Source organism: Humulus lupulus, chromosome 7 (genome assembly GCF_963169125.1).
Source record: "Humulus lupulus chromosome 7, drHumLupu1.1, whole genome shotgun sequence".
In the NCBI taxonomy this organism is placed as follows: domain Eukaryota; kingdom Viridiplantae; phylum Streptophyta; class Magnoliopsida; order Rosales; family Cannabaceae; genus Humulus; species Humulus lupulus.
In genome coordinates, this window is record NC_084799.1 from 106,397,163 (window position 1) to 106,414,494 (window position 17,332).

At 36.3% G+C, this 17,332-nt stretch overlaps 1 long non-coding RNA gene and 1 other non-coding gene across 11 annotated transcripts; both read left to right on the forward strand.

Moving 5' to 3' along the window:
- The first annotated feature begins 208 nt into the window (after positions 1-208).
- Positions 209-314, forward strand: LOC133793370 (small nucleolar RNA R71). The gene has a single exon (XR_009874815.1). It is a non-coding gene; the product is annotated as a small nucleolar RNA R71 (small nucleolar RNA).
- Positions 315-5,756: 5,442 nt separating this feature from the next.
- Positions 5,757-16,666, forward strand: LOC133788513 (uncharacterized). Of its 10 annotated transcripts, XR_009873238.1 has the most exons (15): positions 5,758-6,428; positions 7,026-7,084; positions 8,871-9,007; positions 9,655-9,760; positions 9,850-9,942; positions 10,776-10,875; positions 11,863-11,988; positions 12,667-12,722; positions 13,320-13,461; positions 14,605-14,743; positions 14,907-14,957; positions 15,051-15,170; positions 15,885-16,054; positions 16,162-16,180; positions 16,289-16,666. It is a non-coding gene; the product is annotated as an uncharacterized LOC133788513 (long non-coding RNA). The 10 variants fall into 10 exon arrangements; XR_009873245.1 differs by lacking the exon at positions 16,162-16,180 and having other exon boundaries at positions 5,757-6,428; positions 8,871-8,902; positions 9,837-9,942; XR_009873239.1 differs by lacking the exon at positions 16,162-16,180 and having other exon boundaries at positions 9,837-9,942.
- The last annotated feature ends 666 nt before the right edge of the window (positions 16,667-17,332 follow it).

Genomic DNA, 17,332 nt, shown 5'->3' on the forward strand with positions numbered 1-17,332 from the left:
CAATAAAGCAATAGGATCGACCTCTAAGACTTCTGCCACCTTCTTAGTCTCACACTTAGTTGGCCAATTGTAGTTGTTCATGGCCATCTCTTCCAGTAATTCATAAGCTTCATTAGCACTTTTTCTCATAAATGCTCCTCCCGATGCTGCATCAATAATATTTCCCCCCAAACCATTATAAAATGTGTGCACCAACAGCCACTTCTCTATTCCATGATGTGGGCACTTCCTTTGCAACTCTTTAAAATGTTCCCACGCATCATATAAGGACTCCCCATCCAGTTGATGGCAGTTATTAATTTCTCCTCTATATCGGGCTAACTTAGTAGGGGAAAATATTTCCCAAGAAATTTCTGAGCCAAATCTTCCCAAGTGGCTATAGAGTTGGCTTGTAATGAATTCAACCAACTTTGGCTTGTAATGAATTCAACAAACTCTTAGCTCTGTCTCTTAATGAAAATCGGAATATTCTTAATCTGACAACATCGTTCATTTTGAATGTTTGACACAACTCTAAAGTGTTGGTGATGTGGAGATTTGGATCCTCATTTGGTAATCCCCCAAATTGTACAAAATTCTGCACCATTTGAATAATCGAGGGTTTTATCTCAAAATTATTCGCCTAAACATTAGGAGGACGAATACATGAATGTATCCCCGTAACAGTAGGGAGTACATAATTTCTCAATGGCGGATCAGCCTCAGGTGCTGCATTACCCATATATGCATTATTGTTGACAACATTATTCTCATTCTTAACCATTCTCTCTAACCTCTTCTATTTTCTATTCCTTGTACAAGTCTTCTCAATCTCAAGATCAACAGGCACTAGTGACACCAATCCTTGATGTCTCATACACAAATTAACCCTGAAATCATGAGGCAAGCAAGGAAATATAATAACTAAAATGTCAAAGAGAAACCAAATTAGAACCCTGGCAATGATGCCAAAAACATGATCGGTAAAATAACACACGCAAGTATATGTGGTAGTGACAAGTAATAGTTTTCTGTAGGAACGAGATCGTCCCACAATGACTTCTATTCAAGTACCAATATTTTACTCTTGATTTCTATTTGACTATTGAAATTTAGATTAATTAATAAACTAGTTATAAAAACTAAAGTAAACAAAACAATAATAATGAGTAATTCAAGAATAAAGACCTAGGGTATTAATTTCATCCACTATTTCACTTGTCAATTTAACTATTTCAGCATAATTCAATCTTCCAATTCTATCTTAATAGTGGGTTATCAAAGACAATCTTAATTCTTTATCAAGATAAAAAGACATCAACCTATATGCAAATCTTTTACATATCTGTGACAGATTTTAACACATAGCAGGCATTAAACATCATAACCCTAAAAACTACACAAATCATGTAGATACTGTTATCCAAAAAACAAACACGGATGACGTGGCAGGTGATTTCTGAACACGTGGCTGACACTTGGCAGAGTTCTTTTAGAGTATCGACCAGTAAGATATTCTAAGCATAACGATTGAGTTTATCTTACGACCAGCCTGGTCGTACACTCCGCATATTTCAAAATAATTCTGTAAAGATCATAGTCAATCCCAAGATTGTCTCCAATAATTCCTGATTATCTGATTAATTAGGAGAGAATATCTGTAACAAATTAATGTAATCCTCCTTGAACCTATAAATAGTGAAAGATAGTTCAAGGAGGGGACTTTTTGGCTTTTTGATTACTTGAGAGTATTAATTTGCGAGAGAATTAGAGCTAAGGGATTGCGATATATTGTTTGTTTTTGAAAGGTCTATGAAACTCATAGAACCCTTGTTCTTTGATCACCCCTTCGAGATCTAATATCAATAATAGCTCAAGTGGACGTAGGTTATTACCAGTTTCTGGGGCCGAACCACTATAAATTCTTGTGTGCTTTATTTTTTTTGTCATTATATTCATTCCAACATATCTGTCCACATCAAGCATTTTGACTCCGTGTCAATTGACCAAAATCTGGGTCAACATTCTGGTGCTTTCATTGAGAGCTTGATACGAAATCGTTGATATAGTAATGGTGAAAACAACAAGGAAGACTAGACAGGCGGCTAGCGCGGCACCATCTCAACCGCCTCCTCCTCCTCCCAATGTAGCTGAAAATGAGCCACATTCAGAATTTGATGAGGAAGAATTCGATTCTGAGACACTGAGGAATACCCTGGGGGTATTGCAGGATGAACTGGCAAATCTGAGGGCCAGCCAGGAAAGTACTGCTGAGATTATGACATGGCAGCAACAAGAAATTGAGCGACAGGGCCAGGAGTTGAGTGAAAGACAGGCGGAGACGGACCGTCGTCAAAGGGAGGTCATGGTAGCCCTTGAAGCAGCCCTGCAATTGACTAGGAATCAGGCTGCACCTGCCTCACAGCCTGATCAGCCTTCAAATGGGCCACCCTAGAGGGGTCCCAATCCTAGCCCGCTGATCCAGCCCTCGAGCCCCCAGAGGCCCGAGCAACTGCCAATGCCTCAGGAGGATGTCCCACCAAGGGATCCTGAAGTGCAGCCTCCATCCCAGGCTGGTCGCGGCAATCCCCCGCAACCAAGGTAGAATAGGGACGGGCAGCAGCCCCGTAGTCCAAGACCCCATAGGGGCGAAGAGCCGAACCCACCGAGCAGAGGGCAGCGTCCTTCTGGTAACAGAAGGAACTCAGAGATAAACTCTGCGGTCCAAGGCCCCCCACGGCATGACAATGCACGGGGACCTGCGAACCAATGCAGGCCACCCTCTAACGCTCGGGAAGTTCCAGCCCAAGGAGGCAACTGAGGGGACAGTCGATCCCACCATAGCCAGTCAAGGTTTAGAGATGGCCATGGTTATAATGAGGCTGACTCAGGCAGAGGAAATGTCGGTTGGAGAAATGGAGAGAGAGGTGGGGGCAGAAGCCCACCACCTAGGGATGACCAACCTGAAAGACGTGACGCTGGGGGGCAGCCCAGGCAAAATAACGTCTTTAACCGTCTCGAAGCTAGCGAGCAACGGCGAAGAGACGAAGATTTAAGAGATGTACTCAACGATCGCAGAGAACGGCACGATGAGTACATTCCCCCAACAGTAGAGGCTCCAGCGATTCCTGGCGCCGTGCAAGCCCAAATAGACACCCTCAACCTGGCAATGCAACAGCTGGTCGGGGGAAGAATGTCTCACATCGATCACGATAGGAGAAAGAGCACTCCTTTCGTTCAGAGAATAGCTATGGCAGAGACTCGTAGTAAGTTTAAGATGCCCACGCTTCTGAATTTTGACGGGTATGGTGACCCAGTATCTCATGTAAACAAGTTTGAGATACAGATGGACATCCAGAAAGTGTCCAAAGACGCTCGGTGCAAGATCTTTCCTGCAACACTTTCTGATGCCGCACAAGAATGGTATTTTAAGTTCCCCCTCGCGAGTATCGTCTCTTGGGAAATGTTCGTAAAATAATTTTACGAAAAATTCTATGTGGGTCGTGTGCACCCAACTGAGGCAAATCAGCTGGTCGAAATACGCCAGCAAGAAGGAGAGCCACTGAAGGACTATGTCCAGCATTTTATGTGAGCAGCTGCTGGAGCAAAAAATGTGGGAGACGAAGGCAAGATGATGGCGATAACTGCAGGGGTTAAGCATCGTACACCTCTTTGGAACAGCCTCAGAAAGCATGGGGTTAGGACTACCCAGGAATTTTTGGATAGAGCTGATCGATACATCAAGCTCGAGGATGCCATCGCCAGTGAAGGAAAACCCCTAGGCAAGGATAAGGGGACTGTCGAGCCCGCCAAAGCTGCCAATGGGTCAAAACCCAACGACAAAGGCAACGGGAGCGGCAATGGCAATGGCAAGAATGGGGGGAAACGGCCGCATAATGAGCCTTCCACCTCTGACAATAAACGAGCCAAGGGCAATCATTATGAACCGCGGTTCACTAACTACACTGCCCTTATTGAGTCTTGGGGAGAGGTGTATCAGGCCACGAGTTCTAGTGTGCCTTATAAAAAATCTGCTCCCATTCGAAAAGATATTTCGAAGAGAGACACTACTAAGTTCTGTCGTTATCATAACGACTACGGACATGATACAAATGAATGCAACCAGCTAAAAGATGAAATCGAGTTCCTTATTAGACAAGGACACTTAAGAAGATATGTACGGGCCTCGGGAAATTCCCAATGAGAGGCTCCAGGTGGGAACGAGCATGCGCCCGCACGCCAACGCTCGCCACCTTTGCAGCCTCACCCCGTAGCTGGCACTTTACTCACCATTTTTGGAGGCCCGCACCTCGTGCGAAGCAGTGGAAATACGAGGGAACGATATGCTAAGACCCTACGTCACGACCAGGACATCGAGATGATGACTGTGGAGGATAGGGCATCAAAGAAGGCACGATCAGAGGATGGTGAAATAACCTTCTCTGATAGCGACGCCCAGCATGTCCGGTTCCCACATTCCGATCTGCTGGTCGTGGACGTCCAAATCGCCAACATGATGGTGAAGAGAGTACTAGTTGATACAGGAAGTTTAGTAAACATCCTATACAAATCTTCGTTGGAACACATGAAGTTGTTTGTCAAGTACTTGGAGCCCTAAAACCAAACAATTTACGGCTTCTCCGGTGAGGGACTCACCCTGGCAGGGTCAATCAGGCTTCCAGTGATAGCAGGTACAGTACCTGCTACTAGGACATTACTCGCTACTTTCATAGTAGTCGATTGTCCTTCGGCGTACAATGCTATCATTGGAAGGCCCATACTGGTTGATCTTTGGGCCGTCACCTCAGTATGGCACTTGGCCATGAAATTCCCGACAGACGCAGGGGTAGGACGCGTGTTGGGTAATCAGAGAGAAGCAAGGGAGTGATACAACGCCTCAGTCACAAAGGCGAAGAAGGGAACGTCGAAGAGCACTCCCCCAAATAGGTTACAGATGGTTATTGATACACAAGCCCAATCCGGTGATGAAGTCACCAAATAGGGTGTTGCCCAAAGTGAGGATAGGGATTTAGATCCTCGCTTTGGGGATTTTGAGGAAGATGTTGGACCTGTCGAGGACCTGGAAGAGGTCCAACTTCACGAAAAATACCCGACCAGAGTTATAAAGGTCGAGAAGAATTTAGAAGCAACAACGAAGCATGCACTGGTTGAATTTTTGCAGAAGAACCAGGAAGTTTTTGCTTGGTCACACAAAGACATGGCTGGGATAGATCATGCAGTTATCAGCCATGTCCTGAACATTGACAAGAGTTTTCCACCCATGCAACAGAAAAGAAGGATGCTCGATAAGGATAGATCGAAAGCCTTAAAGGAGGAAGTCGAAAGACTGAAGGAGAATGGGTTCATCAGGGTGGCGTTTTATCCATCGTGGGTCTCTAATCCAGTACTGGTTCCCAAGCCTAATGGCAAATGGCGAACCTATGTGGATTTCATAGACCTCAATAAAGCCCGCCCCAAGGATTGCTTCCCACTCCCAAGGATCGACCAGCTGGTCGATGCAACTGCAGGACATGAGATCCTCTCCTTAAGGGATGCATACTCTGGATACAATCAGATCAGTATGCATCCCCCTGACGAGGATCACACACTACACCAAATAACCCTTTCCACAACATTTAAGTATAACTCTTTTAAAAAAGTGTTATCCTAAACCCATAAAATTTGGCAGTACATAAAAAAAATGGCGCACAAATAATTGGCGGCAAATGAAATAATTGTGCCAAATATTGTATTATTTCACTTGCTATTATCATTTTCTAAATGTACATATCTCATTCTCTCTCTTGACTCTCTGTCTCCCTCACATCTATCTAAACCTAGCAGAAATCTCCCTACCCAAATCCCAAATTTTCTCGAACCTCCGAGACCTCTCTAAAAAAATTTCCAAACTTTTCTAGAGGAAATTCTCCAAATTTCCCATAAATTTCCCCACAGCCTCAAACTCTCAGCTCTCCCTACCTCTCACCGAAATCCCAAAATTCTAGTCCTCCGTCGTTCGAATCCTTCCAGTGATGAATTCCCGATGAATAAGACTGCCCTCACTGGTAGTTCTACTAGTCGTGTGGTGGTTGGCTGCCACGGGATCCGAATCAGACCTTGGCCGCATCCGAATCCAACTGAGGTCATGAAGGCGCACCAGATTATTGACACGGTTCAGAGGGAGCAGAGGCGTCAATTTGGAGTCAAGAACCCTAGAACCGTCATTGTGGTGACTCCCTTCACATGACCGGTCTGATGCACTCGCTGATGCTGGTGCCATACGAAGTCGTCTGGATCGTGCTGGAGGCTGGTGGAGCTAGCAATGAGACCGATTCGATCCTCGCCAAGTAGGGACTCCGGACCATTCACGTTGGATTTGAGCAGGGGATGCCAAATTCTTGGGAGGGTCGTCATCGATTGGAGGCTCAGATGAGTCTTCGTGCATTGAGGTGAGTTCATGGTACTTTTGCTCAGCTCAGTTGTTGATTTTAGCGTTTATGTTAGTTTTGTTTCCAAAATTGAGCTACATTTATGATACTTGATCTTGATATATAAATAAATTAGCAAGGTGATTCTATACTCTCTGTTCTCTATTCGCACCTTTCTTTCCTCACTTATTTTGTTCTTACTTTGATACAAGTTTAGGTTCATATTTTAAATTATTTGAATATGGCAGTTTTAATTAATAATAGTCCTTTAGATTTGGGCTGTGTTCATTTTTGTGTTTGTGTGAGTTTTTGGATTTTTCATTAACTTTACTGTATAATTATTTATTTTACAACAATTTTATAGTCTAATTATTGATTATGAGCTCCCTTTTTGTTGTTTGGTTTGTTAGTACTGATACTTTACAAGGATGATTGACCTAGTTGCTGATTATTGTCCATGATTCATTCTATAATTAAGACAGAAAGTATGCTTTTTAGTTTGGAAAATTACAAGAGGCATGGGGTCTGTGGTGTACAAGCTTGCTGCTACAAATTTTTCAACTTTATTCTTTTTTATTTGATCAAACTGATGTGCTTGTTTGTTTATGTCTCAAACAGAAGTGGCAGCATATAGAATGGTCAATATTGAAGTGAGCTATCCCATTTGATGTTTTCAGGTACCTTATATGATGTAGTAATTAATGTATAAACCTGATTTATGTGTCTCTTATGACAAACTGGTGTTAGCCCCATTGATACATGCCAATCTTGCTTAAGGTGTTCAAAAGAAATGGATTATGTGTTTTTGTTTTTAATCTTTAGTGCTTTATCAAATGATATACTTCCTTAACGGTAAATTGGCCATAATAATATATCATTACATTTTGAGCACACCATGTCACTATGTTAGGTGCCTTTCGACATATTTTAGGAAATTGCTCAATGTTGGTTCTTTTGGATTTTTGTGATCTAAACAATATAGTTGAATCTATTGTCTCAAACATCAATGGTGTACTTTGTTGTTGGCTTTTCAATGTTTAACGTTATATATTGACTTTGATTTGATGAAGTGGAATGTTGTGTCTGCAAAATGCCTATTCAAGTTTATCTCTTTGAGAGTTTCTTCACTATAGTACTTTATCAAGCTTAATTGTGTTTTTCTTTTTGGTTTTATATATTTTGACAGCTTTTTTTTTTTAAGATTTACCTATTTGTAATTGTGATTACTTCATTGAATTTGACTTGATACGACAGTGTTAGTCTTTTATTTATTGAATCCTTATGAAATTCTTAGACAACTTGAAGGCGAAGGTGCTTGCCTGCTTTGATTTTTGTCACTTCTGTGCTTTGTTTGCTGATTCAAATTTGTAGTGTTCTAGTTGTTTTTTTATCATTTGTCATTCTACCTGAGAAAATTATGTCATTATCTTTCTAAACTATTTGTTAGTGTCGAAGTTGCTTTGCTTTATCAAAATACTGAATGACAGGACCTTTTTAATCATAAGTTTTATTTTCTTTTGGATGGTGATTGATTTGTGAAGAATAAGAAGTCTTTGGTTGTTGATTAGTCAACTATTTGAGTTTATAAGATCTTTGGTCTTGGCATAAAATCTTCACCAAGGCTTTATGCCTAGGGAGAAATTACTTAAAGTTTCATAACTGGCCAATAGAAATGGAAAAAGGAGAAAAAAGGCATATTATTGTGACTCGTTGGTCCCTAGCAGCAATATTTTGCAGAGAATTGAAATTGATGTTAAAATGTGTTTTAAGACATATAGGATGCCCTTTTCTTTTACTTGCCAATATATTGATTTATGTATTATTAACTATGTTTTCTTTAACTAAATGTCTGTATATACTATTAGACGTGACGATAATTCTTTAGTTCATTTTGGCCTGCTCTACCCTTTCACCGTGTTTGTCTTAGTCCTTAATGATTTTTAAAAACTTGAATTACAAAGTTTCAATAAAAGGAGGAAAAAAATAGTCCAGGTCATGTATTACCTTACACTAGTGCCAAACCTATTGAGTTTTGTTGTAGAGGAATACCACCAAACTAATCAAGACATGCTGTTAATTTCACTAACTTTTATTAAATGCCGATACACGGGTGTTGATATATAGCCAAAAAAATAAAGAAAACTAAAAGAGAAAAAAGGGATGCTGATACTGCTGAAATGACTTAAAAAGGTCTAATTTCTTTGTTTGCTGATGAGAAGTAATTATTATGTTGTGCCTTGATGAATTTTGCTTATCCTTGCTACGTTGTTAGAGCTATAATGGTTTAGTTTAACAGGTTAGTCAAGATTTTGGCTACCATATACGCTGATTTATTCCTGCTCATATGTATAAGCTATGCAACTGACACTTGATTTTACACATGATGCCACTTGTTTAAAGGCTAATATTCACTATAAGTAATGTTCCGTGTTGATTTTTTATTTTATTTTTTGGGTGGTGCAGAGCTAACGCACAGCAGCCAAAACTCTTTGTTGGTATGATCTTGATTCTCATCTTTGCTGAAGCTTTGGCTTTGTATGGTCTTATTGTTGGTATCATTCTCTCATCACGAGCTGGCCAATCAAGAGCAAATTCTTACTGTATGTCCTAAAACAAGTTCTAGCTAGTGATAAATCATAGTTATGATTAGACTGAGATTGGCTATAGTGCATGCTTAGATTCAGGACATACCGCATGGAAATTTGGTACCTAATAGACTTTGGAGTCCTATGCCCCAGTTGGTGCTTATATTGGAAATCTAGTACTGGTTGGATAAAATGGGATTATTGGCTACACATAGGGTTAGGGACTCAATGGGATGCAACAGACTTATTTATTTCTTTGGTCCTCTTTCTAAAATTGTTTGGTTTTAGTTGTTTGCAAATAGTTTTATTCTTTATGTTTCATGATTTCTTTTTGTTTCCTTGATTAATTCTATTTGTAGCTGAGTTAAACTACCCCTTTTATACATTCTTTCAACTTTTTTTTTACCCCTGTTTTACAATTCACACAGTATGATCCTATTTATAGTTTTTGAAACTCTATGTCTACTCTTTCATATAGGGGCACAAGATAGAAGTGTGTTGGCTTGGTGTGATTATGTGTAAATTTCCCTGTCAATTTACTTCAGGAACTTTCATAACTTATCTATACATATGCATACACACTTTCAAAACTTGCAAGCCTACTGGTACACATTATGTATTTTGGCCATCATCTCATATATCTATTGTTTGCAAAATTTCAGGCTAATTGTTTGCAATATTCTTTTGGGTTTAAAATTCAATGCTCATGCTATATAACGCTCTATTCCAGACTTGAAGACTTACACGATTCTTGTGAATTCTCTCTAGGTATATGTTAGTTTAGCTAGGTAAATTCAATTATTTTTTGTCTTTGAACTTTTACCTTATTTATAATCATTTGAAGATATTATAAACAGCTCAATGTTTTGGAAATCTTCCTGACTGCATACCAGAACCAAATGAGAAGCTTGTGGAATTTGGAATAGGAGGGGGTTGCAATTCTTGTGCTGGTATGTTCAACACTATTAACTGGTGATCTTAACTTGATCATATTTATTGCGATGCTTGTTTTCATAAACAGATAGATGTGTTCTATTAATTGATAATTTCTTGCATTAGTATTTTTTAATAAAGCTTATGAATAAAATTAAGCTAACACTAAAGTATCATTAAAGCCAAAAAAAAAATTACTCATCACCCTTTATTCATATTAAGTGTCTTTTTTTTTATCATTTTGGATCTTCATATATCTTTTCAGTTATGAAAGTGATAATTAGTTTTATATTTATTTATATGTAATTTTCAAGCTCAATCCATCTTCAAAGTTGAACTATAGAGTTATATAAGTATATGTTATATATAGCAAATAGATCACCAAATCATTTTTTGTCAATACATATTTGCATTTGTACTACTGTTATCTTATATCTTGTTTTACCATCATCATATTCATGTGGGCTTATTATTAATTTAACATATTAAGATTTTTTTTCTCCATTACTTATTCTATACTTGTAGTTTAAATCTGAACACATTAAAGAAATTATCATTTAGCATTTATTTTGTAAAGTGACCTTGCAAGTGCTTCCCATGCTTATGAGTGATATAGCTTTTTTTTTTAAAGTACTGATATAATTTCGTTTAGAGTAAGACTTATGTTATGATTATGTTCCCTTGTGCTTATTCTTAGTTTTCCACTAGTATGAGACTCTGTTCTTAGTTGGGTTCTTGTGACTCTACATTGTTTTGTTGGACTTTGGTTCTTCTTTTCCTAGCTAGTTTCATTTAATGTGTTAAGATATTATTGTCTGCCTTAATATGGTTTGGTTTTTATCATGAATAGTGATGGTGCAGCTACATTAGTCCTAGTGAGTCGAGAGAAGGCGCTTCAACTTGGATTGCAAGTAATTGCAAAGATTAAGGACTATGCTGATGCAGCTCAGGTACTCCAATGAATTGGCTTCCTAGTTCTAAGACCTGTAATTGTTTTTGAGCTTATCTTGATTGAATTCTCCTGATCGGCTAGCCAGCTTATAAATAAAGCTAATTGGCTAACCCAATTGTACTCATCACTTGGTTCATTTTCAATAATAAAAATCAATTTCTCATTATTCTCTCATTTTTAATATGTGTCTCCAAATAATAATGGATAGTTAAGGTATATTTATTATATATAACAGTAGTTGTATTTGTTAGTTTTAAGTTGACTAAATTTTATTCTCTGTTAGTTGATTAGTTGTAATTTTCTTGTTCTTGGCTATTGATATTGTGTGAGTGGTTTTAGCTTAATTTATTTGTATTTTATCTTAAAAACTTTTTCGGTGGTGTTGCTGTGATACAAGTAAACACTAGAGACATATTAAAGATGGTTCTCACCAGAGCTTACACACTTGGGTAATGAAAGAAAGTCCCATTTTTTCCTTATGATTATACAATGAAAAAGTTGCCACTTGATTTATTATATTACTAATTTGCCATATTTTTTTGGTAAATGTCTAATATTGGAGTTTTCTCTTGGTGTTAGACTTTGCTTAGTCTTGGTAACAAAATATTTTAGCACAAGAGCTCACCTTGCTTTAATTTGTCATATATATACCTTGCTTAGTACTTTTTTCTAATACTAAGAGTCTAAGACCTCTACTTTTTGTCTTCAGTACACTCCTGCAATAGATATTTGGAGCATAGGATGTATTTGCTGAAATACTTCTTAAAATTGTGAAATGTGTGCATTCTTATTTGTTATTTATTTTTTTATTTTTTTGTTGTACTCACTTGATTTTCAAGTTATTACTTTGCTGTTCTAACTAATCATCAATAGTCCTGTTTATTTTATTGAAACATTTTATTCTCCTTGTTCAGTTTCCTATTGAATGCTCTTTTACCTTGAGACTAGTATGAATAGAACTACTGAATTTTGTATGTCCAAACAGGAGCCAGAGTCCTTGGGATGCTTGTTAGAGTTTTCATGGAATGGACAGAAGTCACTGTCATTGAAAGGGGAAACCCATAAATTCCTAGAAGATGGTGATAAAGTTATCATCACTAGTTTTTGCAAGGTTCTTTGATTCACTAAGACCTCTCTTTTATTTTTCTATTTAATGTGATAAACACTCTCTATTAGTACCAAGGCACTCAAAGTACTAAGTCATTTTCTCTAGAATGTTTAATTGCTCTATACTCATTTTGAAAAGATACATAATCTACCAGGGAAAAGTATAAGATATAGAAACAGGGGACAATTTTGAATATTGAGCTGAACCAATAGAGGGAAATTTAAAATCTGAACTTTTCATCAGTCTGATGCGTTTGCATGATTCTGTGAACATTCTGCCCCATATTGATAACAAAAAATTAAAATAGAAATGTAAATTATGTGGAGGTCATGTCAAGTTAGATAATGTCTACTAGCAAATCTTAGCTAGTTTGGTATGGTCTCATTCCATGACAAGTATAATAAATTATTTAATGGCTACAGAATAGAGAGAATGGGGGATTACACTCTTATATTTTTTTTTAGTGGACAAATCTTAACGAATAGAAATCTAAATTTACAATTATATGCTTCACTTTTGTCCCATTACTTGAAAATTATCTAAAAACGTGTACTTTGAAGACTAAATATCTTTATTCAACTTTAATAAATCAAAATTTAATAAATGTCTCTTTTTGAGCTATTTTTTCTTGTTGGTTTCAGTTCTTTCAATAAAATTTTCCAACTTTTGACTTGTGTTAAGGGTTTGACACTGCTGTTGAGGAAGCACAACGAGCCATTAATTCAGCTTACATCGAGGTACAAATTTTCATTATATTTTGTGATATGTTCGATTTCATTTTGATTGCTTAAGTTTCATGCATTGTATTTTATCTATACAGTCAGGATATTTAGTTTCATCTATACAGTCAAGATATTTAATTAAGAATAATTTGCTCATTGTATTTTATATTACTGTTTTCCTGGTGTGCCATTTTATGTTGTGCATCTTTACAAGGATTGATAGTCATGCCAGGTTGTACTGTTATGGTTCATCTCCATGGCTGCCAGATTATTGTTTAGCCGTATCCATACATAGATATATATATATATACATAATTTTAGACCTTATGTTATAAGCTACTGCATTCATACATATATATTTGGATATAATTGTAGATTTTCTATTTGTTATAAGCTACTGAATCCATGTAGTGAGTATGTACAAATGCTCATGTCATATTTTAAAACAGAGTAGGCATAGCCAAATGTATATGAGGTGTTCAAGGAAATGTCTGACTGTACAACACAATTGTATTAATATTTTTTTTTACGAATTGATTTTAAGATATTTTATTGTTGATGTTTTGGATGTGCTGGCATGAATTGTTAGTCTTACTGTATTGGGTTTTTCAGTGGCATTTAAATCTTGGGAGGATCATAGAAAACAACTTGAATTGGTGAAGGCTCATAAATTTGGGCTTGCACCTACAGAGTTTGATGAAGATGGCAAAGAGATTAACTTTCATATTCCTCTATATGTCATTTTTGAGAACCGGTAAGCTTTAAATTTCTGGGATTGCTAAATTATTTTTGTGAGAGTCTAATGTCTAAACTGTATATTTATGCAGCATTGTTCCTTTCTAACTTATTGTTAGAGTTTGAAACTTGAGAGGAAATTGAAATTGGATCCAAATTATACTAAGTCTTGGTATGACAGAGGTGTCCAAATATTTAAATCAGAAAAATATGCAAGAGGGGTTTCTGGTTCAGATTGGTATAATTTAATTAAGTTGTTTGTTGACTTTTAATATTAATATCAGTGCCTATTAGTTATTAAGCATCTAGGCTACAAATTGATGCTAGTAGTAGTGACTAGTAATTATTTATTTTTAATATCAATATTGGTGCCTAGTTTTGTAGATTAAATATCTAATAATTAAACACATTTTTATTCTTATTTTGCTAACTAATTTAAACTACATTGGTTATGAGCTATTGGGTTTAATTAATAAATCAATTAGCATAATTGTTGATGATTATGATCTTTAGAAAATGGAATCTTATGATTGACAGCTTTGATGAATCGTCTCTTAAGTTAAATAGCTTGTGATATTTTCCCACCAGCTTAACATTGTTTCTAGCTTATTTTGCTTAAGTCTCCCATTCTCTCTCTGTTTTCATAAATGTGTTTATTTATTTATTTTGTGTAAAATGTGATATCATTGAGGTAAGTTTTGGTTTTTTTAGCTGATATGTTACTTTAGAAGAGTGACCTTCCCTGTGTTGCCCACACCCCAAATTTTGATTTTGTTTATGATTTCTTTTAAAATGTATGTCATCTATGTTCGTGCTAGTAGGTATGTCTCTGTGGTTTGCTTTTGAGGACTTGTAAAATGTTTTTTGATTTCTTATGGAGGACATGTCGATTTAGAGAATAGTAGAAACTAGTTAATGACTTGGAAAATTCTAGAAAGTTTTAGATTTCTTCATTGTATCCTAATAGAAGAGTGGTGTGTATAGATGTGATCTCAATCATTAGGCTAGAAGTAAATGAGGGTTTCAACAAGTATCCATACGTTAAAAAGCTATGTTCAAGAACAGTTGCTAACACTTGGTATATGTTTGTCTCAGTATCTTATGCTCTATTATGAGTTTTCTGTTTTTGTTGATATGATTCTTTCTGTGGTTTTTGTTGTAGGTTTTAAGTGATCCTCAGAAGAGAGCCATATACGATCAATATGCTGAAGAAGGTCTCAAAGGACAAGTGCCACCCCCTGATGTAGCAGGGGGATTCCCTGGTGGTGGTGCTACTTTCTTTCAAACTTGGGATGGTCCAAGTTAGTTATTTACTGATTAGTGGTGCCTTCCTAAATATACAATCGAAGATATATTTAATAGAGATTGACCTTGCTGTATTCACCTTTATATTATGCGGTTTCTATTCCCCGATTGTTGTGATTGATCTATTTCCACTGATTTTTTTTTCTTTACTGACTGCAGTGTTGGACACAAGAGAGGTCATTCTTGAAAAACAACTGGTACAGATTACAGGTTGAAAATTTTAGTTCCTTATCAAGTTCAAATTCCTTTCCTTCTATTTTAATTCATTAATATTTTCTTTTCTTGCTCCAAAAATTTATTTAGGAAAAGAAAGAGCTGATCTTAAGGTGAAGAGAGCAGTGATAATTATAGCTATTCTTATTGGATTAACTTGTGGGATGATTTTAATTGGCTTTTACATTTGCAAGTGGAGAGCATTTTATGGTAAGAGTCTCTACCCTTACTTCATTCATCTATTAATGTAATATTTTAGCTGAGCAATATTTTGACCTTGCAAATCCCAGAAGTATATGGTCTATAAAGAAATTGACAAGTTTTTATTCTAACAAAGTAACAATTGCCATTGAGGGTTAGCCAACATTCATGGCATAACATTAAAATTAATTTGAAACCAAATAGAACTTAAAGAAAATACTGATTTTGAAGACACGTACAATATAGATATTTTTAAGCATACCTGGAAATTTTGAACAGAACAGATGCATTGTTCTTGTGAATATATATTAGAATTGACCATAAGACATGGTTTGTGTGAATTGTATGGGAATTTTTTAACATGCACATACAGAGCATTTTTGTTGATATGTGTATATAACTGGTGTTATCATGTCATTTGTTGTTGCTTTATTGGTATTCTATAAATATGGAAGAGATCAATGCTCTAAATCTGAGTTTGAATGTTTGCTATTTGTGTATTGTTTAAGTTTATTCTTTTTTTTTTCTTTCACTTTTGTCTGCTACCTTGTTTATAATATATGGTCAAATTTGTTAAAATTCCATTTAGATAGATAGCCACCTCTTTCAGCACCCTATGATTTTCCATTATGTCATATTTTATATATTTCTTTGAAGTAGAACCTGTTTTATGGTCTCTACAGAGATTTCTTTATATTAACTAGAGTTTTCCAATTTTCTCAGGAAATCAAATCCTTGTTTCCTGCCGATTGCAGTCCATTCTAAGCTGGTTTTGGAATTAGAGATACAGATGAAGTTAGCTACCTTAAGGTCGGAATTCCACTAGGAAAAAATTATTATGCCTGAAAATGAGCAAAGTCAGAACTGAAAGAGCTTCTTCAGAGCTTTGGAAGGTACTTTTTTCCAATTCATTCTTAATATGATATTACCTTCTTTCTTAGCTGCTTTGAGTTTTTCCATCTCTGATGCTAAACAGGCTTTACTTTTCAACTTTATCCAGATATAAGATTGCTCAAAAGGTTTGTTTTTTGGCATATAAATTGAAAACCTATTTATGAGCACTTTCCATGTTTTTTTTCATGAAAGTTGTTAAGTTGTGCTGAATGAATGTAACTTTGGGTTTGCAGGTTGTGGGTTTAGCTGTTGTTTGTGTTATATGTTTCACCTCTAATGCTTTTGCAGGCAGCAAGAGCAGCTGATTATAGTATTGGGAGTAAGTTGCTGATACCTAAACCCCTCCTCTCACTTTTTGGAAACTTGACAGAACGAACAGGGTAGAGTGATTTCTTTGGAGCAATTCTTGACAACATTTGTAGTTGAGGCATTTAGAATGGAAGAATGTATTTCACTAATTTTTGTATACATTTCTTGTTTTGTATTTAGTGATAAAGGAATCTGAATTGGGCATAAATTATGTTGTAATATGATTTCTTAAGCCTAGACTAGTAGACTAAATATTATAATTACATTTGAGTAGTTAATAAAAATCTATTTATGTTACCTTATTTGGCTTCAACTTTCATATTTGTTTTCCTAGTTTTGTGTAAGTAAAAAAAGATTATGTTTCTCTAAGCTAATATAACACATGTGTTATACTAAAGTGTAGTATAACACAAAAAAAAGTGTTATACTAAAGTGTAGTATAACACAAAAAAAAGTGCTATACTAAAGTGTAGTATAACACAAAAAAAGTGTTATATAATCGACTATAAATAACATAATTAAACACTTATCTATATATTAAAATAACACAGAAATTGTGTTATCGTTGACAGTACAATAACACATATGTATAACACTGATAAAGTGTTATATAAAGTACCCTGTCCTACGATAACATAGTCAGTCTTAACACATCAGAAAGTGTTATCGTATGTTTTGATAACACATTTTCGGTGTTATTAAAAACATTTTTTCTTGTAGTGACACTAGCTTTCGGACCGATACAGGGTTAAACTGTTATAAAGTAATGCCCTTCGGACTGAAAAACGCTGGTGCGACTTACCAGCGATTGCTTAACCACATGTTTAAGGAGTTGATCAGAGTAAACATGGAGGTGTACGTGGACGACATGCTGGTAAAGTCGAAAAAGGCAGAAGGACATGTAAAGGATTTACAAGAGTGTTTCAACGTTCTGAACAAGTATCAAATGAAGTTAAATCCTCTCAAAT